The sequence below is a fragment of the Haliotis cracherodii genome, unplaced genomic scaffold, assembly GCF_022045235.1.
Source record: "Haliotis cracherodii isolate W230 unplaced genomic scaffold, xgHalCrac1.p SCAF_7, whole genome shotgun sequence".
In the NCBI taxonomy this organism is placed as follows: domain Eukaryota; kingdom Metazoa; phylum Mollusca; class Gastropoda; order Lepetellida; family Haliotidae; genus Haliotis; species Haliotis cracherodii.
In genome coordinates, this window is record NW_027266330.1 from 61367144 (window position 1) to 61394236 (window position 27093).

Sequence of the window (27093 nt, forward strand, 5' to 3'; positions counted from 1 at the left end):
ATGATAGGGAGTCGCATATGTGCATTGTCCTTGGTGTACATTCATGTTCAGTTGGTGAGCGCTGTTCAGGGCCTTGTGGAGGCTCTTAGGTTGGTCAGCGTGGTCAGGAAGCTCTGGTCACCGCGATGGACGTCCGTCTGTCCGTGATGTTGGTGTTGGGATGTGTGGGGGTGACGTGGGCAACGGTGTGGATGAAGGTGTCCGAGGAAGGGGCTAACACAAGTAAGTTTGTTTGTTTGTTTGTTTGTTGTTTAAGGCCGCCCTCAACAATATTCCAGCTATATGACGGCGGTCAGTGAATAATCGAGTCTGGACCAGACAAACCAGTAATTGACATCATGAGCATCGATCCACACAATTGGGATACATCAACCAAGTCAGCGAGCCTGACCACCCGATCCCGTTAGTCGCCTCTTACGACAAGCATAGTCACCTTTTACGGCAAGCATGGGTTGCTGAAGACCTGTTCGCTGGCTTGGTTGATGCATGTCATCGTATCTCCATTGGGTAGATCGATGCTCATGTTATCAATCACCGGATTGTCTGGTTCAGACTCAATTATTTACAGACCGCCGTCATATAGCTGGGATATTGGTGAGTGCGGCGTTAAACATCGCCAAATACACCAGCACATATCTACAGATCGCAGGAGAACATGATGGGCTGGTAGGCTTCAATTTTGCCTTCCGCCGCCGACATTTCAGTTAATCTCACTGACGTGGTACTTTTTAAATAGTTTAAGACCCCTTAACTGTCTCCATGGTGATACAGGGTGTGTGGTTTACCCGACATCTGCTGCTGTATATATGCATTGACATTTCTAAAACTGTTTTGTTTCTATGTTGTTTAAGGCTGCACTCAGCAATATTCACACTGGGGATAAAAATGGTCAAGACTTTCCGATGGCTCAGGACGAATTTTGTGTTTGTTGTTTAACGCAATATTCCAGCCAAATGATGGTGGTCTGTAAATAATGGAGTCTGGACGAGACATTCCAGTGATTGATATTTTGAGCAAGGATCCATGCCGTCGGGGTACGGTGACCCGCTATCAACAAAGCCTGACCACCCGATCCATTTTGTCGCCTCTCAAGACCAACCTACGTTGTTAGGGACCTATCGTCAACCGAAATCCCAACGGGTGTGAAAACTACCTCAAACCTCATAAACGTCCTTTCTCCTTAACATGAACATCAGTGTAACATTAATACAGGGAAGAACATCAGTGTAACATTAATACAGGGAAGAACACCATTGTAACATTAATACAGGGAAGAACACCATTGTAACATTAATACAGGGAAGAACACCATTGTAACATTAATACAGGGAAGAACACCATTGTAACATTAAACAGGGAAGAACACCAGTGTAACATTAATACAGGGAAGAACACCATTGTAACATTAGATCAGGGAAGAACACCAGTGTAACACTAATACAGGGAAGAACACCATTGTAACATTAATACAGGGAAGAACATCAGTGTAACATTAATACAGGGAAGAACACCATTGTAACATTAATACAGGGAAGAACACCATTGTAACAATAATACAGGGAAGAACACCAGTGTAACATTAATACAGGGAAGAACACCATTGTAACATTAATACAGGGAAGAACACCATTGTAACATTAATACAGGGAAGAACATCAGTGTAACATTAATATCAGGGAAGAACACCAGTGTAACATTAATACAGGGAAGAACACCATTGTAACATTAATACAGGGAAGAACACCATTGTAACATCGGCACAGTGAAGAACATTACTGTAACATTAGTGGCGGAAGAACATCTCTGTAACATTAACCGTTAAACATTTACATGACAGACCAACCCTGTCTCGTTTTCATAAGGCCTATTAGAATATGCTTCAGAGGTAAGGGATAACTGCAGTCAAGACAATTCCGAAAAACTTGAAATGATTCAACTCGAAGCCGCTCGCACAGTAACAGGTCTACCTAAATTCTCTCAAGATAGGGGTTTATATTTTGAAACCGGATGGGAATCACTATCTTATAGAAGAAAAAATATAAAGCTTTGGACAATTTACAGTATTGATAATAATGTATGTCCATCGTATTTACAAGACACGTTACCACCCAAAACATCAACTAATAGTAGATTTGAGTTACAACAAAAGAACAACATGAACATGCAGCATGCACAAACAGCAATCAAACTATGGAATGAGTTACCCCCTGAATACAGAAGGGCAAGATCATTGTCAAATTTTAAACAGATGATTAAATCAACCATTGCAGCTCCACCTCCATACTTCTTAACCGGCAACCGAAGAGCTAACATTTTACATACACGTCTAAGACACTCTTAAAGTTCCCTAAATGCAGATCTCTTCAAAGTAAACCCGTGAAGATCCGGGGTAAAGTAGGTCTTCAGCAACCCATGCTTGCCGTAAAAGGCGACAATGCTTGTCGTAAGAGGCGACTATAACGGGATCGGGTGGTCAGGCTCGCTGACTTGGTTGATGCATGTCATCGATCTCAATCGCGTGGATCGATGCTCATGATATTAATCACTGGACTGTCAGGCCCAGACTCGATTAAAACAACATGATGACACACATTCAGTTGGATTAGGACCATACCTCCACCTTTATATCTTGAAAGAATTCCACCATTTTACACACAACTTTCGTCTTAGCTAGCTTTACTGACAACTTGTAATCAAAGCAACACTTTTCCAAAATATCTATTAGTATCTGCAGACCACGCACCCTATCAGAAATAACATGAGCGTACTCTTTTGTACATAGACTGTAACCATCCTGACATCTTTGGTGAAACCATGTTATTAAGAACCATCAATAACATAGAACTGTTAATGGAGTCGATCCGGGGTAGAAAAGGTCTTCAGCAAACCGTAAAAGGTGACTATGCTTGTCGTAAAAGGCGACTAACGGGATCGCGTGGTCATTCTCGCTGACTTGGTTGATGCATGTCACCGTATCCTAATTGCGTGGATGATGCTATTGATGTCAATCACTGGATTGTCTGGTCCAGACACGATTATTTACAGACCGCAGTCATATAGGTGGAATATTGTTCAGTGCGGCGTAAAACAATAAAGAATCAAATTATAAGGATCAAGAGATGATAGTTGACGGCCTTATATATAACGACATTTGCCCCCTTGTGCAACTGGTTAACACATCCTTTGTACAATTGAGCTGTCATACCCCAGCGCAGAATGGAGTAGAACGGAATAATAACAATAGAGTAGAATGATTCAGGCAAATCTCAATTCAATATATGTTTCAGTGTTAATAGAACCTTCAACAACAGTATACGTCCTACTAAAATGAAAACATATATCCGAAAACTATTTCTGAATAAATTGATCTTCAAAACATATTATTCATTTAATTGTAGATGATTTGCATTTTGCATTCTCCTGCCACCATCATTTACAATGATATACGAACCCCTCCTTGGTCTAGTGGTAGAGCGTCCGCCCGGAGAGCGGAAGATCCGGGGTTCGATCCCCGGCCGCGTCATACCAAAAGACGTTAAAAGATGGTACTTGTTGTTACCCCGTCTGGCACTCGGCATTAAGGGGCTAAAACAAGGACTGGTCGGCTCGGAGTCAGTATACTGTGTCTGAGTGGGGTATTCATGTTAAACTGCGGCATGGTATCTCAGTGTGCTAGCACTATAAATCGTCATCATTCCGGACTAAAGTATTCACGGAAATGAAAAAAACCCTTTTTTTCGATCTCAGATTTTAAATAAATGCAGTTGGCATACAAAATATATAAATATTCAATCAACTCAATTAGAACTAATTGGGCCTTGGCATAAATACAGCGTATCAAAGGTTTTTATGTCTTTTTACACGTAAAAGTGTGCAAAAATATGAACAAGACTATTGTGAAACTGAGCATAACCAGGTGTTAGTAGATCAAGGTGAATGTCCATGACCTATGACACCTTGACGACAGGTGAAAACAGGTGCTTGAAACCCATGTGCATGTGACTTGTCAGTAGTTAGTGATTTGTGAGTGGCCTTGTGGGATAGTGAATCATCGTCAAAATATCAGAACGTAAAAGTAATATATTCCCTTCACAAACAACAACTTACATGTCATTATTATTATGTACATAAACATAGCTGTTATTTTTATTGTTGTTTTGATGACTTTTTTTCCAGGCGAATTTGCATAATGCCTATAACCTGTTTCTGCCTTGTCAATTTGGACTTAGTTTTATTTTTGAATGTTGAAAGTGCCTACAAATTACCTCCTGTAAAGTACATTTTGTATTGAGCACTGAGATAAAACTAGCATATCCAGACTAGTACTTTTCCAGTTGTTTTGTTATTTCGTATTTACATCTACGTATTGCTTTGTGTCGATGATTAAATCCAGCAAAACAGTTTTTTTTCATTTCCATGAGTACTTTAGTACAAGCAGCCACACACACACGCACAACCACACGTGCATGCACCCAGCTATATACGTGCAGTAATGTTGGACGCGACGTTGAACCCCATTTCACCTCATCTCGCCTACACCAATATAATTTACAATGATAGTTACACGAAGAGCATTCAACAGTTGGAACTACCAAGCAACGAATATTTTGCCATTTGGCAACTGAAGCCATGTATTGTATTATTCTCTCTTCAGCAAGAGAGAATAATACAATTCATGGCTTCAGTTGCCAAATGGCAAAGGGTCTTTCTTGTTCACTATTTACAGACTCGAGACTCTCTCAGCTCACTTGCTCATTCCTTCTGTGTTTCGCGTTGCTGTATTTTCCTGCAATTTCATAGAATTATAATAAAAAAAACCTTTATTTTCAGTCAGCAAACAAGTGGTGGAGATGTATCCTCAGCGTGTATTTGACCTCTCTGACCTCATCCAAAACTCCTCACAGCTTCAGATATATGGGTGAGTAGGTACAGCTTCCGTTCTTTCCAGCTATTATATCAAAGTGACGATTTCGCCCTGTGAAAATCAGTTTTATATTCCTGCAGGCTTGATAGCTCTACATAAACGTAAGTACCAAGGAGTACAAATATTTGTTTGTATGATTGAGAAACTCATCGAGTTGTTTTAATGTCTATTCCAAGTCTCGCTGTTTACACGTGAAGATCCGGGGTAGAATAGGTCTTCAGCAACCCATGCTTGCCGTAAAAGGCGACTATGCCTGCCGTATGAGGCGACTATCGGGATCGGGTGGTCAGGCTCGCTGACTTGGTTTGATGCATGTCATCGTATCCCAGCTGCGTGGAACGATGCTCATGATGCCAATCACTGGACTGTCTCCAGACTCGATTATTGATAGACCTCCGTCATATTGCTGGAATATTGCTGAGTACGGCGGTAAACAACAACAGCAACAACGACAACTAACTGATATTTTATTGAGTTATTCCTGACGGATGTAATTTATGTATTTATGAATTACCCTCAAGTAATATTTCTTCAAAGAAAAGAGACCGTCGTCCTTATGAAATGAACAAAATAAAAAGGATCTTGACATACTTTTTCTTATTCAATCTCATCAAAATCAAATCTTTGTTCTCGCTTCCGCTAAACAAAGATCTGAGGACATCCCATTACGGGTCACGTCAGGCCGACCTTGCGCGAACTTTAACCGGCCAATGGATTGACCAATCAGAAGGGAGCTTTCTCGTGCTTTACGGCACTAATTTCAAATTGGCGACTACACTTCGAAACATATTTTGACAAATTCGCGATTACAAATTTGAAACCTGAAGAAAAGAACATTTTGGAATGGCTAATAGATGGTCTAGACTGTATGGATTCTGTCGTTAATCCTGTAACTATCGTTCAGAATACCCCGTGTTAAAGTTTTCGAGGTTGCATGATTAGAAATCACACTCCGATTGTCACTTTCATGATCTGGTAAGCGAAGCTCTGATTAGTCGGATTAAATGTCGTTCTGACGTAAACCCTAATGGGATGTCTTCAGATCTTTGTTTAGCCGTAGTGAGAACTAATATTTGATTTTAATGAGATTGTGTCTTTTTCACTGTGAATCTTCGCACGGCGCTTAGTATTTCAGAACTAGTAATCAGCCTTTTCGCGGACACCTGATGTCATCGCTGATTTTTAGTGATCCATTTACATAATCTTCACCGTTATTTTGCCTTTTACGCCTCATGGAATATGTTTCGGGGGATACTCGAGACTGAGTGAGTGAGTGGGGTTTAACGGCGCATTTAACAGTATTCCAGTTAAATCGCGGCGTGTCAGCTTAATGTGGGAGGAAAGCCCGAAGTGATGCAGGTCTCAGACGTTTACCACTTCGGTGAAACCCACGAGCACGGGTATGGTGCTGACAAACCTAGAAACATAATTGGGGTGAACCGGGATTCGAACACACAATCATAGGTTTCTGGCGTGTCCAAGGGACGCAACTCTGCACAGCGAATTGCGGCGCCTTAGACGACTGGGCCACCCGTGCCCCCTACTCGAGGCTGATTAATCTGGTGTTGACGTCTTTTATTATAAGCCAGTTTTCGAGCCATGGGCCTAACCTAAAATAACCGGGCATATTTAGAAGACGCTTATTATTGGCAACGAACATGAGATGCATTACCGAGGTGAATAATTCTAATGGTTGATTTCCAGCGTTGAAGTCCATTCCCCGGGTGGTGTGACGTCACGTGTGGAGGTGTCAAAGGTCAGCAATGGAGGCTTCAACGCGGAGTGGGCGGTGCAGTCTCTGGTGATTGACGTGAGGGGACAGGCCTCTGTGGGAGTGTAAGTAGCGACCATTAACAGTAACGAAACACGGCAGTATCATTAACCTGTCAAGAGAGGCAATGCATTTAATTATACCTGTCATAAGGAAACGTTTTTTTTTCGCAGAAATATGTTTGTGGTAATATATCTATAATTATACTGAACATTCACATCAAGATCCGGGTTAGAATAGGTCTTCAGCAACCCATGCTTGCCGTAAATTCTACTAACGGGATCGGTTGGTCAAGCTCACTGACTTGGTTGATGCATGTCATCGTATCCTAATTGCGTGGATCGGTGCTCATGATGTCAAAAACTGGATTGTCTGGTCCAGAATCAATTATTTACAGACCGCCGTCATATAGCTGAACTATTGCTGAGTGCGGCGTTAAACAACAAACAAACAAAAACACACCAAAAAAGATGTCTGGACCCTCCGACTACCACAGATGTCCGGGGATACCCGACCTGCATAGATGACTTGGACGTCCAAGCAGTCAGGAGATCTCCCAATCTATGCTGGTCAGATGTCCCATACATTTGTGCTAGTCAGAGGTCCCAGATATTTATGCTGGGTGGAGGTCCTAGACATCTATGTTGGTTTGGGGTCCCAACACATCTATGTTGGTCGGAGGTCCCCATACATCTATGCTGGTCGGAGGTCCCCAGATATATATGCTGGTCGGGGGTCCCCATACATCTATGCTGGTCGGAGGTCCTCAGATGTATATGCTGGTCGGGGGTCCCCATACATCTATGCTGGTCGGGGGTCCCAAGACATCTATGTTGATTTGGGGTCCCCACACATCTATGTTGGTCGGAGGTCCCCATACATCTATGCTGGTCGGAGGTCCCCAGATATATATGCTGGTCGGGGGTCCCCATACATCTATGCTGGTCGGGGGTCCCAAGACATCTATGTTGGTCGGGGGTCCCAAGACATCTATGTTGGTCAGGGGGTCCCCGTACATCTATGTTGGTCGGTGACCCCATACATCTATTCTTGTCGGAGGTCCCCATACATCTATGCTGGTCGGCGGAGGCGACACACATGGATCAGGTGGTCAAGCTCGGGTGGTCTGAGAGGGGTCCTGGGAATAATTCGAAAGAAAAATATGATTTTGTGCGACGCACGTTGAAAGAATGACAGCTGAATAAAAACAATACTCTATTCAGGGATTACATGTATACGTATATTGCAGATTAAAATTTCGGATTGACTCGCGGATCCTCCTAAAAGATACTACCCTGTTCCTCAAGTACATCATAGGTAAGGTGGCGGTTTGCTCAACACTTGGATTTATGGATTATGGATCCTTTGATGCTACAAAACCCTTTCCATAATCACAAGAAACGGCACTGTACATGTCCTTTGTACGATTCTGACTTTATAATTAGCAGGGGGTTCAAGTAGTGTGTACATATAAATTTTATTAACCAGTGTGATTTTCAACTTGCCCCCAGAGAAAAGAAGAAAGATTCATGTAAACAAGAGTCATCAGAAAGATGACATATCCCCCCTGCAGCTGTCTGTAAAGTAACCACTAGTAAATGTGCAATTCTGTATGTAATGAGTCAACAGTTGAATGTTCTTTAAGAAGCATACATTGTTTACCCACTGAATGGTTTTCGAATTCTGCCCAGGAAACGAACCCCATACCCAATTGAGTCTATGTCAAACTTCATTCCATAAAAATTTAAAAAAATAAAAATTAGAAAAATCCCAAAATATCAAAAGGCACCACTTCAGTATATGCCTGATAGCTTTGCCAAATTTCGATTAAATACACTGAATCGTTTTCGAATTCTTCCCCGGAAACGAACCACATTCCCCAATTCAGTCCATGTCCAACTTCATTCCATAAAAATTGAAAAAAATAAAAATTAGAAAAAATCCCAAAATATCAAAAGGCATCACTTCAGTATGTGCCTGATAGATTTGCCAATTTTCGATCAAATACACTGAATGGTTTTGGAATTCTGCCCCGGAAAAGGAAAAGATTACGGACGGACGGACAGACGGACAGACGGACGGACAGACAGACTGGCTGATCGCTATATCCCCCCGCATTATATGCCGGGGGGATAAAAATGAATTATTAACTGAAGCAACACGGGTGGCCCAGTCGTCAAAGACAATTTGCTGTGCAGAGATGCATTCCTTGGGCAAGCCAGAAACTTATCTATGTAGGTTCGAATCCCAGTTTGTCCCGATCGTTTCCACACCCGTGCTCGTGGGTTTCACCAAAGTGGTATACGTCAGAGACCTGCATCTGTTCTGGCTTATTCCCACATTAAGCTGACACGCCGTGATGTAACTGGAATACTGTGAAAAACTGCGTTAAACCCAACTCACTTACTTACTCATGTGCAAACAAAAATCAGTGATGATTAATTTCTGATAACGTACAATTTTACACTTTTTAATATTTTTGTGTATCTTTTTATCTTTCATGGGAATTATACTAAATACAAAAAGTAGAATTGTTTCAGTGTTAAAGTATCACTACATAGTACATACACAAGGAATGTTTCAGTGAATAGGTTTCACTACATAGTACTTACACAAGGAATGTTTCAGTGAATAGGTTTCACTGCATAGTACTTACACAAGGAATGTTTCAGTGAATAGGTTTCACTGCATAGTACTTATGAAACATAATGATTACAATGTACGAGTATTTACTTTCTGGAGCGATAAATAGCTTCATTATTGTATAATATTGTTCTTTTTAATGCTTGATTTATAGATTCTCATTTACAGGTCTAAACGTAAGAGGATATTTACGTTTTAAACATTACTATTTCTAAATAGCAAATTCAGCGTTGACCAAAAGTGAAAAAATACTTTCATCCGTTTTTGCTGACTGATGTGTAAGACAGTTGTATAATCGCCATGTGTAGGGGTTGTCTACACACACAACAATGCGAAAAGTAAGTTTCACTATCACTGATCAGCCACTCGAACTCACCTAACAGAATATTGCAACCAATATGTCCGTTTTAAATGTTTTGTCCTCCGCTTGTGTTTTTAGTTTATTATCGGTAATATTTTCGGTTGTCCAGGGGACCAGCCATGTCGGTCAAGTTAAACCGGATATACGATGTTTAGAGATATGCGATTTATGATAGATTAATAGATTAAAGTTTCAAAGTTTCAGCCAATCAGAAAACAAATCAACAAAACCTACATTCGGAACTTTGAAACGTGTACACTGACTTCTCGACTTGATAACATTGACGTAACTAAATCATACGAAATCTAGCAGTCTACGTTTACAAAGCCTTTCGACTTCGGTTATTACATACAGTCTAAATATTTATTTGTATATATGCATGCGTATGTGTATGAATGTGTATTGATATGGATAAATATGTAAAATAGTGGTAATTCTTTTTTCTCCCTCTCTCTGTAAATAGTTCTGTGTAATAGGCCTACGGCTTAACACTTTTTGTGAATAAAACAATTACGTAACTATCGGATTAGCGGATAGAAATCCAATTTGGATTTTCATCCAGCGAGTCCCATGCCTGTTGCGCGCGCTTGCCGAAGCTACAAAAACCAGCCAGGGAACCAGATGAGTTTTGGAGAGGGAGGTCATTTTTGAAGAATACCAAACATCTTCCAAAGATCTTCTAACATCACTGATTTTCTTACAAATAGGATCCGTAAAGATCCGGGGTAGAATAGGTCTTCAGCAACCCATGCTTGCCGTAAAAGGCGACTATGCTTGTTGTAAGAGGCGACTAACGCGGTCGGGTGGTCAGACTCGCTGACTTGGTTGATGCATGTCATCAATCCAAATTGCGTGGATCGATGCTCATGATGTCAATCACTGGATTGTCTGGTCCAGACTCGATTATGTACAGACCGCCGCCATATAGCTGGAATATTGTTGAGAGCGGCGTAACACAACGAACGAACACACACACACACGCATGCACGCACGCACGCACACGCACGCACGCACTCACGCACACACACACACACACACACACACACACACACAGAGTGCGGCGTAACAACGAACAAACAATTTAAACATAGTTGGTCAATGTTTTCTTTCCCCGGTCAGGCGTTCCAAATTGTCCGTATTTTAGATTGTAGTGTTCAGACAGAGTTATCTTTCCTTGTTGGAATTAAATACAGACTCTTATTTTAGTGTCTCTGGTTGTCATCTGTAATTCGCTGTTTAAAAACAAGACCACGTACTCAAACATGAGGTTAAAACAGAAAGAGCCTTGCGCCTTGACATTTTCTAAATCTGGAAGCGATGAGAAACAGTTTTTGGTTTGGAGTGTGTTGCTTCGTGGACTGACAATGACTACAATCCGATATAGAGGGAATCAATGGTTATTTGTTTCTGTTTAGACAGAGATACACTGTTGAGAGCAACATCGTGTGGCTTCAGTTTCATCATCGACCGCATCATCCTCAGTGATCAACGTCTGCAGTCTTTCGTGGGAGTGCTTCAGCAGCAATTCGCTAGGATGCCGACTGCAGCGGTTGGATTGATATTCAGTTTACACACTTATAATCTGTTATCTTTCACTGAGTGACTCTTATTTTCAGCATCTCGTAGTCAGGACAGTTTGTTCATATTCCAACTACTTATTAATACAGGTCCCCAGCAACCTATGGTTGATGTAAGAGGCGACTAAATGGATCGGCGATCACAATATCAATCACTGGATTGTCTCGTCGAGACTTGATTATTTACAGGCCGCTGTCATATGGCTGGAATATTGCTGAGTGCGGCGTACAACCAACACACACACACACACACACACACACACACACACACACACACACTCACACTCACACACTAACGCACACACACACTGCGGCGTAACAACAAAAGACACAAAATCGAGTCCATATGTACAACGATGTATGTATGTTACACAAGGAAACAGAAGTAGTTTAATCATTTAAACAATAGTTCTGTTTCGTAAACTTTCAAGTAATATAAGTTTTGACATTTGCTTCTCGAAGCTCGTTCGACATATATTAAATGCTATAATATGAATACCAACGAATTGCCGTATTTCAGATATGCAGCGGAATAACACGACTTCACACAAGAAACCCTCTGTTCATGTTTGGGGTAAAAGGTTTGTATTATATTTTAGACTGTTACGATTACTATCAAATGTGAATGCTTGGCATACTGTTTATTAATTAAAAACTCAACCACTGGCCAAAGGTTAGAAGAGAAGCATCCGCAAATCAAGTGATACGAAAGCACAAATCAAGCGATGCACTAGAACGATGAAACTATGTATGCATAGACGCCGTGACTCATTGAAGGTGCGGTGAAATGAGGTAAACATCTGGTTGAAGAACATTTTTCACTAATACAGCGACGTGTATGCACGTGCCGGATGTATAGTGCTAGCCCACTGAGATACCACGACGAAGTTTAACATGGATTGTGAAGCTATAAAACAATAGCTATTCGGTTAAAAAAACAAAAAAACACCCGAGATGACAAGTGTTTTTTTTTTAGGGACTATTGAATTAATTAACAGAATCGGCTGGAAGAAAAAGTTAAATTTGATTTTTTCCACGATAGTGAAGTGTTGGGTCGGTGTATCCTTAAACCAAGTACACGCCTATATATAGCGAGTTTCACTCACTGTATTTTTTTGTGCTTGTTCCTAGAAAAGTCTGGAATTGAGATGACACTAGAAAGCATCATGGTTCCGTATGCCCTGGAGATGAGGAACAGTCATCTGTACATAGGATATAAGGTAACACTGTTGGTTGGTTGGTTTGTTGTTTTACGCCGCACTCAGCAATATTCCAGCTATATGTCGGCGGTCTGTAAATAATCGAGTCTAGACCAGACAATCCCTTGATGGACATCATAAGCATCGATCCACGTAATTGGTTGGTTCGTCTGTTGTTTAACGCCGCACTCAGCAATATTCCAGCTATATGACGGCGGTCTGTAAATAATAATCCAGTGATTGACATCACGAGCATCGATCCACCCAATTGGGATCGATGACATGCATCAACCAAGTCAGCAAGCCTGACCACCCGATCCCGTTTGTCGCCTTTTACGACAAGCAGAGTCGCCTTTTACGGCAAGCTTTGGTTGCTGAAGACCTATTCTACCCCGGATCTTCATGGGTCAGGTAACACTGTTTAACTGTGGACGTCAACTGCTGAAAAGGAGGTATAGATTATAGTATAACGTCCCTTAAAGCAATATCCCGGTGAAGGACATTAATGTGAAGATCCGGGGTAGAATAGGTCGAAAGCAACCGATGCTTGCTGTGAAAGGCGACTATGCTTGTCAGAGTTGCGTCCCTTAGCTGTGCCAGAATCCGCTTATTAAGGCATTCAATTAGAAAGCAGTCAACGTTTATGTCCTTTCCCCTACATTTCACGACACACTGACTGCCATTTGAAGTAGGTGATTGAAGTCTTTCATCAAATCTCAACGAGCCATGTTCACATGTAAGCACACCAAAAAGCCACTCGTACATGCTGACAAGCAAAGGATCATTGTCAGTTCGAATCCTGAGTTCCATCATCCTGGCACGGCTAAGGGACGCAACTCTGCACAGCGAGAGAAAAAAACTTGACCACCTCGGTATATAAAATCTCGAGTACAGAAAATCTAAATTGTTAAATGTACCCATTTGTTATTTGACTATCTGCTTAGGCATTAGGCCCGTGACGATCCGGGGTAGAATAGATCTTCAGCACCCCATGCTTGTCGTAAAAGGCGACTATGCTTGTCGCAAGAGGCGACTAACGGGATCGGGTGGTCAGGCTCGCTGACTTGGTTGATGACTGTTATCGATCCCAATTGCGTGGATCGATGCTCATGTTGTCAATGACTGGATTGTCTGGTCCAGACTCGATTACTTACAGACCACCGTCATATAGCTTTAATATAGCTAAGTGCGGCGGCGTTAAACAACAAACTTAGGCATTAAATCTGATAGTGATTATTTATATCATATTACTAGTTGACGTCAATGCTTGATACACCCACATTTGTTGTAATGTACTTTATAACACTGAAGACTCGTTATTTGACCCAGGCTCCCTCGCACCTGGCATCACGTCTAAACTTGTTACCGGAAGCTAGTGATGACACGAGTTCGATGCTAACAGTCTTCTACCCATATGACTTCCTGCTTGACGCTATTGGTAACGTGGTTGGCGATGTCCTGCAATCGAGGGTAAGTAAATGCATGTCACATATGTATAAGAAGCAGTAATGTAGTGAGTTTTACATTCTTTGTCCTCTTTAGTATTTGGGTAGATGTTTCGTTTCATGGGCATCTTTACTTTGTGTTTATCCCGAAGTAGACTTGGCACTAAGTAACGCATGCTTGTCGTCTTCAGCTGTGGGGATTTCGGGTCAAAACTGGCCCCGATTTCTCGAAACAAACTTACGTTATTACCCAAATCCCATACTCCACAAGAACCTGTGTTAGGGGTGACACGATATAAAGAATCATTTCCGCCCGAAACCTATATCTGAGGAATAAATCTTCATTCGACTTGTATCTCCGCTCACGTCCATTAGCAATCGCAATTTTTCTCTGAATGAAAACTTAAGTTACCAAGTAGGCCACTTTATGTTTTACTTGGTTTCGAACTCAGATCGAGTGAAGAATCTCAGATTTGTTTGAGAAATGCGTTTTACTGAGTTTTCTCAAATTCGAGTAAAAACTCAGACATAAGTCCTTTTTTAAACCCATGTTGGATCCAAAATGTATCGGGTGTTCAGTCTAGGCACCCGTGAAGATCCCGGGTAGAATAGGTCTTCAGCAACCCATGCTTGCCGTAAAAGGCGATTATGCTTGTCCCGACTAACGGGATCGGGTGGGCTCGCTGACTTGGTTGATACATGTCATTGTATCCCAATTGCGTGGATCGATGCTCATGATGTCCATCACTGGATTGTCTGAACCAGACTTGATTATTTACAGGCCGCCATCATATGGCTGGAATATTGCTGATTGCGACGTTAAACAACAAACAAACAAAGAAAACAAACCATATGGTCTCTGGTCTCGGTGAGATATGTGTGTTGCCTGCATGTCATCGCACAGGCCGTGGTATACAGCTGGAATATTGCAATCCCCAACTCCATGACAGATGAAGTACTCAGCACATCATCGCAATTCTATGTAAAGTTAACCTGACTAAAATAGTGTAACAACGTTTGAAGCTATTGCTTTATGTCGTGGAATACCCTCTGATAAGTGATTGAAGCACCCCACAAATATGACACGTTGGGATACGTTCAGAAGATATCAACATCCATTTTCTCTTTAGTACTTGATAAACAAGTTTGTTTGTTTGTTGTTTAACGTCGCACTCAGCACTATTCCAGTATTTGACGGCGGTCTGTAAACATAGTGAGGACCAAACATTGTATGAACGTCGTCACAAGCTCCAACGTCCATACAGTTTGGCCCTCACTCAAAGAAGGTTCATATCCCAATGAACTCACCGAAGTGAAGTTAATTCTTAAGTATGTTAAAGGTTTTTACTCAGCATAGTTTAGTTCACAAATTAGTTGTGTGGTTATATTTTGTGAAATACTCACTTATCAGTTGTGTCATATGGGACATGCCACCTTGTGTCTTACTTATCATCACGCTGAGGTGACTTTGTACCCACAACAATAGGTGCTCGAGAAGTAGGAAGAATGTCAAGCAAACCTGGCGCCGGCACGATCGTTGAAATTGCGCAGCGCGTCAACCATTGGGAACCCGTTATGACTCCAGTAAGGGGAATCCCTTCAGATTTGTTCGTTTGGAGGGCGATTTCCCCTGTCGTTTTTTATCATCTGTTTTACGCTATACGCTGGATAGAAAGGGGTGTGTGCTGGGAATAGCATGATTAGCTGAAGATCAGTTCTATCCAGGATCACGAAGGGAGACAAGCATGGGTTGCTGAAGACCGGTTCTACCCCGGATCTTCACGAAGGGAGACAAGCATGGGTTGCTGAAAGCCAGTTCTACCCCGGATCTTCACGAAGGGTGTTTATTGTATGCGTTTCACTTGATAATTCCTATTTAATTGCAGTTTATTGACATAAGCAACTTCCGGTTCAACATTCGGAATCTGGGATCCTATTTCGAAGAGGTAGGTCTAAACTTGTGTCATTGGCTGACTGATTGTGGGTTTGTGGCACGCCCGGTTTCATTCCAGGTACGGTGGACTTTAAACAAGGAGTCTTGGCTAGGCAAGAGTTGTTACATAATCAACACTAAGGTTTAAATTCTTAGACTAACTGCCAGTCTTGGTGTTTGTCTGTAATGATGCAATGGTTATGTTCGTTCTCGATTACAGATTAACAGGAGTTTATTTGAAGGGAAAGATTTTTTTGTGGGTTGTTTAACGCCGCACTCAATAATATTTCACTTCTAGGTTCATATATAACTTACATAATAACAACTTTTAATTCTTTTTGACCAAACTACGCAAAAAGTGAGTAAATGAGTTCAGTATAATTCACATATATTGTATTGTATCCATATGGGGAATCGAACCACGGTCTTTGGCAGGATGAGCAAATGATGTACCCACTAGGCCACCCCTGCCCCCTTAATACGCAGTAAAATGTTATATGTGCTTATATATATATCAATGGTTTGTCTTGTCCACACTAGATATTTACAGGCCCTGTTGAATATTGCTGCGTGCGGGTTAAACAACATACAAACATGACCACCTATCACTGTTCAACAGGCAGGGTCAATCCTTCAGGGAGAAACCGGCTACGCGGGGGCCTTCACGATCGATGGCCCATCAGGCCCCATGAGACTGGAGAAAGATGGCATATTCAGATCAGTCGCAGCAACGATGAATTACACAGTCACGTCTACCTGTGGTGACCACGTCCTCTTCTCCCTGAAAGTGGTAGGAATTGCTTTGATGAACACGAAACGTCCACGCCAGAAAATACCCAGTCCACATTATCGGTCTTATCTATGGTTGCCCCACATGCAGTTCGTAATTACAGGATCCTCATGTGAAACTAAATTCCATTCAGGTTGATATCATCAACAACGTTATCTGTAGTCAGGTGCTGTATCTCTCTCGCTCGTGTTTTATAATGCGTTAAGAGTAAGTTGGGTTTAACGCCGCTTTTAACAGTATTACAGTTATATCGCGGGGTGTCAGCTTAATGTGGAAGGAAAGCCCGAAGTGATGCAGGTCTAAGACGTTTACCACTTGTTGAAACCCACGAGCACGGGATTGGTGCTGACAAACCTAGAAACATAATCGGGGCGAACCGGGATTCGAACCCACAATCATAGGTATCTGGCGTGCCCAAGGGACGCAACTCTGCACAGTGAATTGCGGCGCCTTAGACGACTGGTCAACCCGTGCCCCCTAATGCGTTAAGATAATAATTTAAGACGGTCGTACATCCAACTCGGGTCTACCTTTCAGGGTATAAGGATGCTCCAGTCACGTTAGCGCTACAACGTGTCCTATGTGCAACCATGACCTTGGTATGAATGCCGCATGCAGGTGTTCCCCAAACCCGTTAAGATCCGCGGTAGAATAGGTCTTAAGCAACCCATGATTGCCGTAAAAGGCGACTATGCTTGTCGTAAGAGGCGACTAACGGGATCGGGTGGTCAGGCTCGCTGACTTGGTTGTTGCATATCATCGTATCCCAATTGCGTGGATCGATGTTCATGATGTCAATCACTGGATTGTCTGGTCGACACTCGATTATATACAGACCACCGTCATGTAGCTGGAATATTGCTGAGTGCGGCGTTAAACATCAAACAAACCAAACACAAACATAAATACGTGGGACTCTGGGATGGTACACTTTTACAACAATGAGTCATTTAGTGCAACGACGGGCATCAGCTGTAATGAGACACACATCCCACGAGCTCAATCCATCATCTATATATAGCAGGGTCCTCTGCAGCAGGAACCGTCGTGACGTCAACGGTCACGATTCTCGACAGTGAACTTTCTGTTTTCAACTCAACTTCCGCTGTATTCAATATCATTGACCATGGTGATATATTCACATGTTCGTTTTAGATATTCGCCTAGACATCCTTGACATAACAGTAAGATGACATGAAGAAATGAATTATTCAAGTGTTTTTTCGCAGAATTCTTTATGTTTTATATATATCGAGTCGTGCTTTTTCCAAACACATTTTACTGTTTCAGGAGCTGGATATGTCAATTAAAGTGGCCTTTAACAACAGACTGTTTTACCTGGGAGTGGAGGATTTCAGGTAAGTGTATTTGTTGTTTAAACCTCGCAGACATCTGGTCAAGCTCTATGACGGCAGCCTGAAAAAACAGATTAGACCCCTGAAGATCTGAGGTAGAATAGGTTGGTTGGTTGGATGTTGTTTAACGCCGCACTCCGCAATATTCCAGCTATATGACGGCGGTCTGTAAATAATCGAGTCTGGACCAGACAATCCATATTAATATCATTAGCATCGATCCACGCAATTGGGATTGATGCCATATGATTGAGCCTGACCACCCGATCCCGTTAGTCGCCTCTTACGACAAGCATAGTCGTACCAATTCTGCACCCTGTCCAGGTCGCTTTGTGTAAGTGGGTACTGGTTAATTAAATTTTGCATGTGTATTCTTTGGCATTGGGTTACAATTGAACCAGTATCAGACAAACTAGTGAAGGGTCCCTAGAGCTTTATCTGACGTACGGTGATGTGCAATCAAAGTCACTGAGCATGCTGACCGCGAGAGCTAATTTAATCACTTCTCACAAGCACAGGTTATATGTACGGAAGCCCATCACGGCCACAAACTTGTGTCTGTGTCAGCTCAAAGCAGAAAGTGAAGGTCATTTGCTGAATTCAGTTTGTCCTGAATTGTCAAGGTCATATGTTAAATTTTAACTTAATAACTTGAATTTTGAAGAGAACATGACATTTCCACTTAGTTTCTTGGATCTTTAAGATTTCATAATGGATTTTCATATAAGTAACTTAAAATTTCAACTGTGTAGCTTGAATATTCAACTGTGTATCTTCCATCTTCAAGATAACAAGAAATGGCATATCCCTCATTGGCTTCCGTATATATGGGCCTGTTCTATCTTGTTTGTTTGTTGTTTAACGCCGTACTCAGCAATATTCCAGCTGTATGACGGCGGTCTGTAAATAATCGAGTCTGGACGTGACAGTCCAGTGATCGACATCATGAGAATCGACCCACGCAGTTGGGATACGATGACATGCACCAACCTAGTCAGCGAGCCTGACCACCCGATCCCGTTAGTTGCCTCTTACGACAAGCATAGTCGCCTTTTACAGCAAGCGTGGGTTGCTGAAGACCTAATCTACGCCGGATCCTAACGGGTTGCCCCTTCTTTGTAGGAATACCACAGAGACAGACGTAATATAGGCGTCACGACTCGGGACGTTAATTTTGACACTCATGGGATGAGGTTGTCTTGACTCGTTTGCTTGTGTGGATAGATGCCCAGACTCCATTAGCAACAAACCGCCATCGTATAGCGGGGATATTGCTAAATGCGGGTTAAACCCAAAACAAAAACAAACAATGTTCTTGTTTGCTGCGTCTTCCATAATCAAATTGATTTAAGATAACAAATATCGGGAAATATCGTTAAGAATTCTAAAAAGATCTGGGGGCACGAGTGGCCCAGTCGTCTGAGGCGCCGCGATTCGCTGTGCAGAGTTGCGTCCCTTGGGCACGCCAGAAACCTATGATTGTGGGTTCGAGTCCCGTTTCGCCCCGATTATGTTTCTAGGTTTGTCAGCACCATACCCGTGCTCGTGGGTTTCACCGAAGTGCTAAACGTCTTAGACCTGCATCACTTCGGGCTTTCGTCCCACATTAAGCTGACACGCCGTGATATAACTGGAATAATGTTAAAAGCAGCGTTAAACCCAACTCACTCACTCACACTAAAAAGATCTCCTGAACCAAAGTGAGCCCTGAGTGTGATACATCTCTCAGATCGCGACCTGTATCCCGACGGGGTTCCAAAGGGTCGCTGCTACACCATGCTAGGTCGATGGGGGAGCTTTAATTATCTACAGGCTATCAGGCCATAGTTGTTCTATTTAGTGCTACGTTGGAGAGCATAGCAACAACGTCCATTCCTAAACGACATTTACGACACGGAAACACGAGGGTAAATGTTTTATCATATACATTGTAATGACCCTATTAGGATACTCGATGTTTAAATTCACCAAGTAACTTCAGAAATTTTGTAGGACATAAGTGCCTGCTGAACCTTCCAATTTCGTAAATTATCCAAAAGATCGATAAGTCTCTCGGATTTATGACACTTCTGCAGTGTCCATTACATGACGAAAATAGGCCACCCCTTTTACTCTTCTTTGGTTAACGTCTCAAATCTAGAAATAAACAAAATCAATAATTTGTCGAAGACACAGTGCAGTTCATCTGTGGCGACACTCTTCCCGCCAAGGGATAAAGTTGATATAGGACAACCACATTCCCCTTTAGGATCAGACGGCCTCCGTGTGTAATGAACAGAGCGTCTGACCGTAGAGCGGAAGGTCGGTGGTTCGATCGCCGGCAGCGTCATACCAAACAACGTTAAAAGATGGTATTTGTTGTTACCCTGCCTTGTGCTCGGCATTAAAAGGACGTCGGCTCGGAGTCCTAGTTAAAACTTGTGTCTCAGAGGCTCTATTCCGGACTAACATACACACGCACACACACACACACACACACACAGAGGGCGCTCCCTAAACCCCAGCGTATCCAAGAGGGGGGGGGGGGGGGGCAATGGCGGTTGTGTTATGACCAAAATACTGTTATACTTTCAGATCATCCGTAACTGTGACCAACTCGAAGATCGGCAAGCCAAAGGTATTGAATAAAAGAGGAGTTGTGTAGAAAACCATTCACCTTATTCAGTAGTACGTCTCGGTTAGTTGAGAAAGTATTTTGGTGGTCGGTTTATCCCAAAAGCAAAGCGTTGATTTGGTGCCAATGTGCCTAAGTGAAGATGTCGTAAAATATTGTGCTCAGCGTGTTACCAGAACATAAGCTTCGTTCAGCGACTGTGTGTGTGTGAGTTTTCAGATTCAATGGGGTCAAACACTTGCTTGTTTGGTTCGTTATTTCCAGCCGCCGTCGCCTGGCAGAAGCACCGCTGTGCGGCGTCAGGTTCCTAACAAACACAGACTAATGTGTGCAGATTGTGTGGTGGCTGGATGCTACCGGTAGGCCAGGACGTGCTTACCCGTTTCGCGTCATCATTGTTTTTCCGTTATCCACAACTATATTTTTTACCGTTATTTGCCTTTTAAGCACAATGAATCTGTTTCCATGGTTAATCGAGACTGTTGACGTTTCATATTTGATATGAAACAATAATTTCAGCCAGAAAGAGACAGTGAGACACATATTCAATATGTGTCAGTGATGCTAACGTGGCCTGGCAACCACGAAAACACCTGGTATAGCTGGAGTATTGCTGAGTGTGGAGTTAACCCAAAGGCAGACTATGCAAATACTAAACAGCATTAAAGACTCAATTCAGATAATTACAAAAAAAATATTTAATAAATCGGACCAGGTTCGTTTTTGTTTGTTTGTTTGTTTGTTGTTTAACGCCGCACTCAGCAATATTGCAGCTATATGACGGCGGTCTGTAAATAATCGAGTCTGGACCAGACCATCCAGTGATTGACATCATGAGCATCGATCCACACAATTGGGATCGATGACATGCATCAACGAAGTCAGCGAGCTTGACCACCCGATCCCGTTAGTCGCCTCTTACGACAAGCATAGTCGCCTTTTACAGCAAGCATGGGTTGCTGAAGACCTATTCTACCCCGGGATCTTCAAGGGTTCCACGTTCGTGATATTGTCGTAATAACACTATTGCGGTTTTAATGCTGCAAGTATATTTCAAGGTTAAAAACTAATTGTTACTGTGATCTTGTGATCAAATTTCTGTTGTGAAACAAAAAACACGCTCATTTCGGCAGTCTCAAACATAACACACGTCTGAGGAAGGTGATGTTGATGTGGGATGTCATATGATGTGCAGTGTATCGGTCTAACGGGGACACGGGCTGTCCTGTCATCGAAGGCGTCTATGCACGTCGGAAAAATATGTTCGTGGGTTCGATTCCATGTTAGCCCCGATTGTTTCTAGGTTTGTCAGCACCATACCGGTGATCGTGGGTTACGCCGAACTGGTAAACGTCCGAGACCTGCATCACGTCGGGCCTTCCTCCAAAATAAAGCTGACATGCCGTGATATAACTGGAATGTTGTTCAAAGTTCGTTAAACACAACATACTCACTCACTCACTCACTCACTCACTCACTGAATGCGTTTTTGTTTCTGATTGTAGGATGAGCTGAATGTGGCGAACATCCTTGGCATCGGGAAGAATGGTTACATCGTCCAAGAGCTCGATGGTAGGTCACAGATGGATGTAAGGCCATGTATCTTAAGACTTTATGTATATAATGTCCTAAACTCTAATCCTTTAGTACATGCTTACTATTTTCGCAAACACCTGGTGTCATAACTGATTTTCAGGGATCCATTCATAGAATTATTACCCCTATTTTGCCATTTACGTCCGGTGGGATCCGTTTCGACGGATGGTTGTTCACAGCCGTTGACGTTTTATCTTTGTGAAATCATTGTTTGTTTGTTTGTTGTTTAACGCCGCACTCAGCAAAAGTCCAGCTATATGACGGCGGTCTGTAAATAATCGAGTATCTGGACCAGACAATCCAGTAATTGATATCATGTGCATTAATCCACGCAATTGGGATGCGATGACATGCATCAACCACTTCAGCGAGCCTGACCACCCGATCCCGTTAGTCGCCCTAAACGGCATGCCTGGGTTGCTGAAGACCTATTCTATCCCGCATCTTCGCGGGTCTTGTAAAACCTTTGACTACTGATCTTATACACTACAGAGCACTAGAATCTGGGACATAATATAATTGGCAGTACATCTTTCTGTTCTGTCCCTCGATTTCGAGTTGTGAAATAATTACTTTGTGGATGTTGGGGGACCGCCCAGATAGATGTACTGCCAATTATATAATGTCCCAGACTTGAGTGCTCTGCGGTGCATAAGACCAGTAGTCAACTTGTTTAAAGGACAGCTCACGTGACCGGAACCAGTGACATTAACCTTTTGCTCTGGCTGTAAATTATCAGGGAAAACCCATTAGCGGAACTATAATTATAGCCACCTGTGTATAGGTCATCGATTTTTTTTCAATTTAGAAACTCATTAGTTAGGTATTTATGTACATTTTCCTTAAAGTCACATTAAGTGTGGTGTATTTTGGGGGTATTGTGTTGGTGTATATTATTTTCACACTATTTTGTCCGGTGGATAATCATGACTAATTATCCGTCTGAATACATGACGCTTTTCTATTTTCACCTTATGAAGTAGCACGTTTTGTTTTAGTTTGTTTCCTGCTTAACACCGCACTCAGCATTATTCCAGCTATAAGACGGCGGTCTGTAAATAATCGAGTCTACAAAATGCATTTCTCGAAAATAACTGAGTTCAGGTTTTGACTCGAACTGAGTTCGAAACCATGTAAAACTTAAATTGGCCTTCTATCGTTGATCGATGCTCATGACGTCAAACACTTTGGACCAGACAATCCAGTGATTGACGTCATGAGCATCGATCCACGCAATTGGGATACGATGACATGCATCAACCAAGTCAGCGAGCCTGACCACCCGGTCCCGTTAGTCGCCTCTTACGACAAGCATCTCCGCCATTTACGGCAAACATAGGTTACTGAAGACCTATGCTACGGGTCTGGGGACAAGAAGTTACTCTTAAACGTCGTCCAAAGAATACAAGAAGTTGCTGTCCCTAAAAAGGTGTCATGTATTCATGATATCCCAACTTCTAAATGTCTATCAGATATCCGCTTGCTATTTTACAAAAGGGTAGGGGAAATGGGACTTTTAGGTGTGTGTTTGTGTGTGTGTGTGTGTGTGTGTGTGTGTGTGTGTGTGTGTGTGTGTGTGTGTGTGCTGCGCCTGTTTTATTCGTTACCTTTGGCTTGCCGATCGTCGAGTTGGTTACAGTTACCGTTGATCTGAACTTATAACAGTATTTTGGTCATAACAACCGCCACTCATCCCCATTTCATACGCCGGGTATAAGGGCACGCGTGTGTGTGTATGTGTGCGCGCGCGCATAATATTGTCTAATATTCCGCAAGGAATTGGTCGACTTATTTTTCAGAACGTATCTGTATAATTTTGTGTATCAAATGTTGAGGTGAGACTTTAATCAAATATCTGTCTGTCTGTCTGTACGCGCAAGTCCGGACCAATGCCTCTGAAGTGCCAGATACGCTTGTAGAAGTCCTTACTGAGTCCCCCAGTTTTATAGGCCCAGCTCACTGAGATACCATGCCGCAGTTTAACATGGATCCCCTTCTCAGACACAGTGAACTGACCTCAAGCGGACCAGTCCGTTTATCCCATAATGCCGATCGCCAGGCAGGGTAACATCAAGTAAGATCTTTTTACGCCTTTTTGTATGACGCGGCCGTGGATCGAACCATCAATCTTTCGCTCTCCATGCATACGCTCTATCCACAAGTAAACCATGCCACAGAAAAGGTATTTTTCGGATCGAACAAGGACATCATATAGCAATAATTTGATAATCACAACCTAATCGTCAACGAATACGCTGTTTTTATCCCCGGTTGGCGAAGTTGGTGAGAATATTGCAATGGGTTCCGTCCGTCCGTCCGTCCGTCCGTCCGTCCGCGTGTTCGTTTCCGGAGTATAACTCTACATGCCTATCAGACTCATGCTGAACTGGTGCCTTTTGCTATTTAGGAATTTTTTAATTTGTTATTTTTATGTTTCCATGGCATCAAGTTGGACTAAGGTTCTATAGGGTAGAGTTCGTTTCCGGAGCGTAACTCAAAAACTGTTAAATACTTTCTTACAAAACTTTGCATGTCTACCAGGCACCTTGTGAACTGGTGCCTTTTGATATTTAGCACTTTTAGAATTTTTTTCATTGTTTATGTTTTCATGACAAGAATTTGGATTTAAGTTTTAATATAGGGTGGGTTCTCTTATGGAGTATAACAAACAAACTGTTAAATATTTCCTTGCCAAACATTGCATGTCTATATATAAAGCACATACTGAACCGGTGCCATTTGATAGTAAGGAGTTTTAGAAATGTTTATTTTAGAATTTCCTTTGCAGCTATTTTGACGTGGGCTAAGATAAATGTTGGGACAATTACCCGTTTTTGGACCATAACGTGTTAAAATGGGAGGGGGATATAGATGACTTCGTCGACTATACGCTTGTTTACAATGGTTTCGATTAGCGTTTAAAAATGTAATAATTATTTATTTTTTGGAAAATATGGCGGCGTTGATAATCAGCATTTTAATTCTGATTTGAGTTAGTACGGTTTTACGCCATCTTTAGGAATATACCAACCTTTTCTCCGTTGGGAACGCCAGAGATAGATTTTACGCATTGTACTCATGTGGGGAAACGAACCCGGATCTTTTGCGTGATCAGCAAACTCTTTAACCACTAGGCTACCCAATAGCCTGTCGGGGGCACGGGTGGCCCAGTCGTCTAAGGCGCCGCGATTCGCTGTGCAGAGTTGCGTCCCTTGGGCACGCCAGAAACCTATGATTGTGGGTTCGAATCCCAGTTTGCCCCGATTATGTTTCAAGGTTTGTCAGCACCATACCCGTGCTCGTGGGTTTCACCGAAGTGGTAAACGTCTGAGAATAATATAACTGGAATAATGTTAAAAGCGGCGTTAAACCAAACTCACTCACAATAGCCTGTCTGCTCACGTTGGTTTGATATGGAGTCCCTATGAAGTAACCACGACTTCTATCATGTGTGGGAGTGTGTGCAGCGTTGCTTATGAAGTCAACCACTGGTTTGTCTGAACAAGACTCGACTATTTACGAATCGCTTTGACCTGACTAGAATACAGTTGACTACCGATTAAAAGCCTTCAGCAGTTGACTGCCGACTAAAACATTCACCAATTCACTTTTCGACCAATCAACTCATATTAGTTTGCTTGAATATTGCAGGGAAACTCAGATCCATAGACTTGGCCTTCTTCCTGGCCAACACGGGTGTTCTCAGCAATACGGAGTTCAGCGTCGCAGAGGTAAGCTGGTGAGCTGAGGTGAATGAGTTTGACGTCGCGTTAAACATTAGTGCACGTACATAACAACGTGCATGTGAGTGAGTGAGTGAGTGCATACGTGTGCTAGTCCGGACTATCGCCTCCGGAGATACCCGAGCCGACGTCCTTGTTTAAATGCCGAGCACCAGGCAGGATAACAACAAGTACCATCATTTAACGTTGTTTGCTATGACGCTATCGGCGATCGAACCACCGACCTTCCGCTCTACGGTCAGACGCTCTATTCCTTACACACGGAGGCGGTCTAATCCTAAAGGGGATCAATGTGGTAATCCTATATCAACTTTATCCCTGGGCTGGAAGAGTGTCGCAATAGACGGACCGCACTGTGTCATTGACAAATTATTGATTTTTTTCTTTCTAGATTTGAGACGTTAACCAAAGAAGAGTAAAAGGGGTGGCCTATTTTCGTCATGTAATGGACACTGCAGGAGTGTCATAAATCCGAGAGACTAATCGATCTTTTGGATAATTTACGAAATTGGAAGGTTCAGCAGGCACTGTTGTCCTACAAAATTTCTGAAGTTACTTGGTGAATGGAAACATGATTTAAACATCAATTATCCTAAAAGGGTCATTACAATGTATGTGATAAAACATTTACCCTCGTGTTTCCGTGTCGTAAATGTCGTATAGTAAAAATTTACGTTGATGTTATTCTCTCCAACGTCAAGCATTATAGGATATCGCTCAGTTAATAATATCTGTTTATCGATTGTGTTAATGAACTGTCAAAAAATGATACAACAATTATTATCAACAATGGGATAAGGTGGTCAGCCTCGCTGACTTGGTTGATGCATGTCATCGATCCCAATTGCGTGGATCGATGCTCATAATATCAATCACTGGATTGTCTGTCCCAGACTCGATTATTTACAGACCGCCGTCATATAGCTGGAATGTTGCTGAGTGCGGCGTAAAACAACATACAAATCAACCAATCCTCGATGGGTCCTACCGAAAGACGCAAAGAGATGTTACCTGTTGTAACTGCTGATTGGTATCTCAGTGGGCCAGCACGCATTATCATTAGGATATAATCCAATGCGCAAAGCTAAACCCCATTTTACTTAAAGGAACGGTCGGATCAAACAGTTCATCGATAATGACTC

At 42.4% G+C, this 27093-nt stretch overlaps 1 pseudogene; it reads left to right on the plus strand.

Annotated features, from left to right (window-relative positions):
- The window catches only part of LOC139448300 (uncharacterized), a 28979-nt pseudogene continuing 1886 nt past the window's right edge, over positions 1-27093 (plus strand).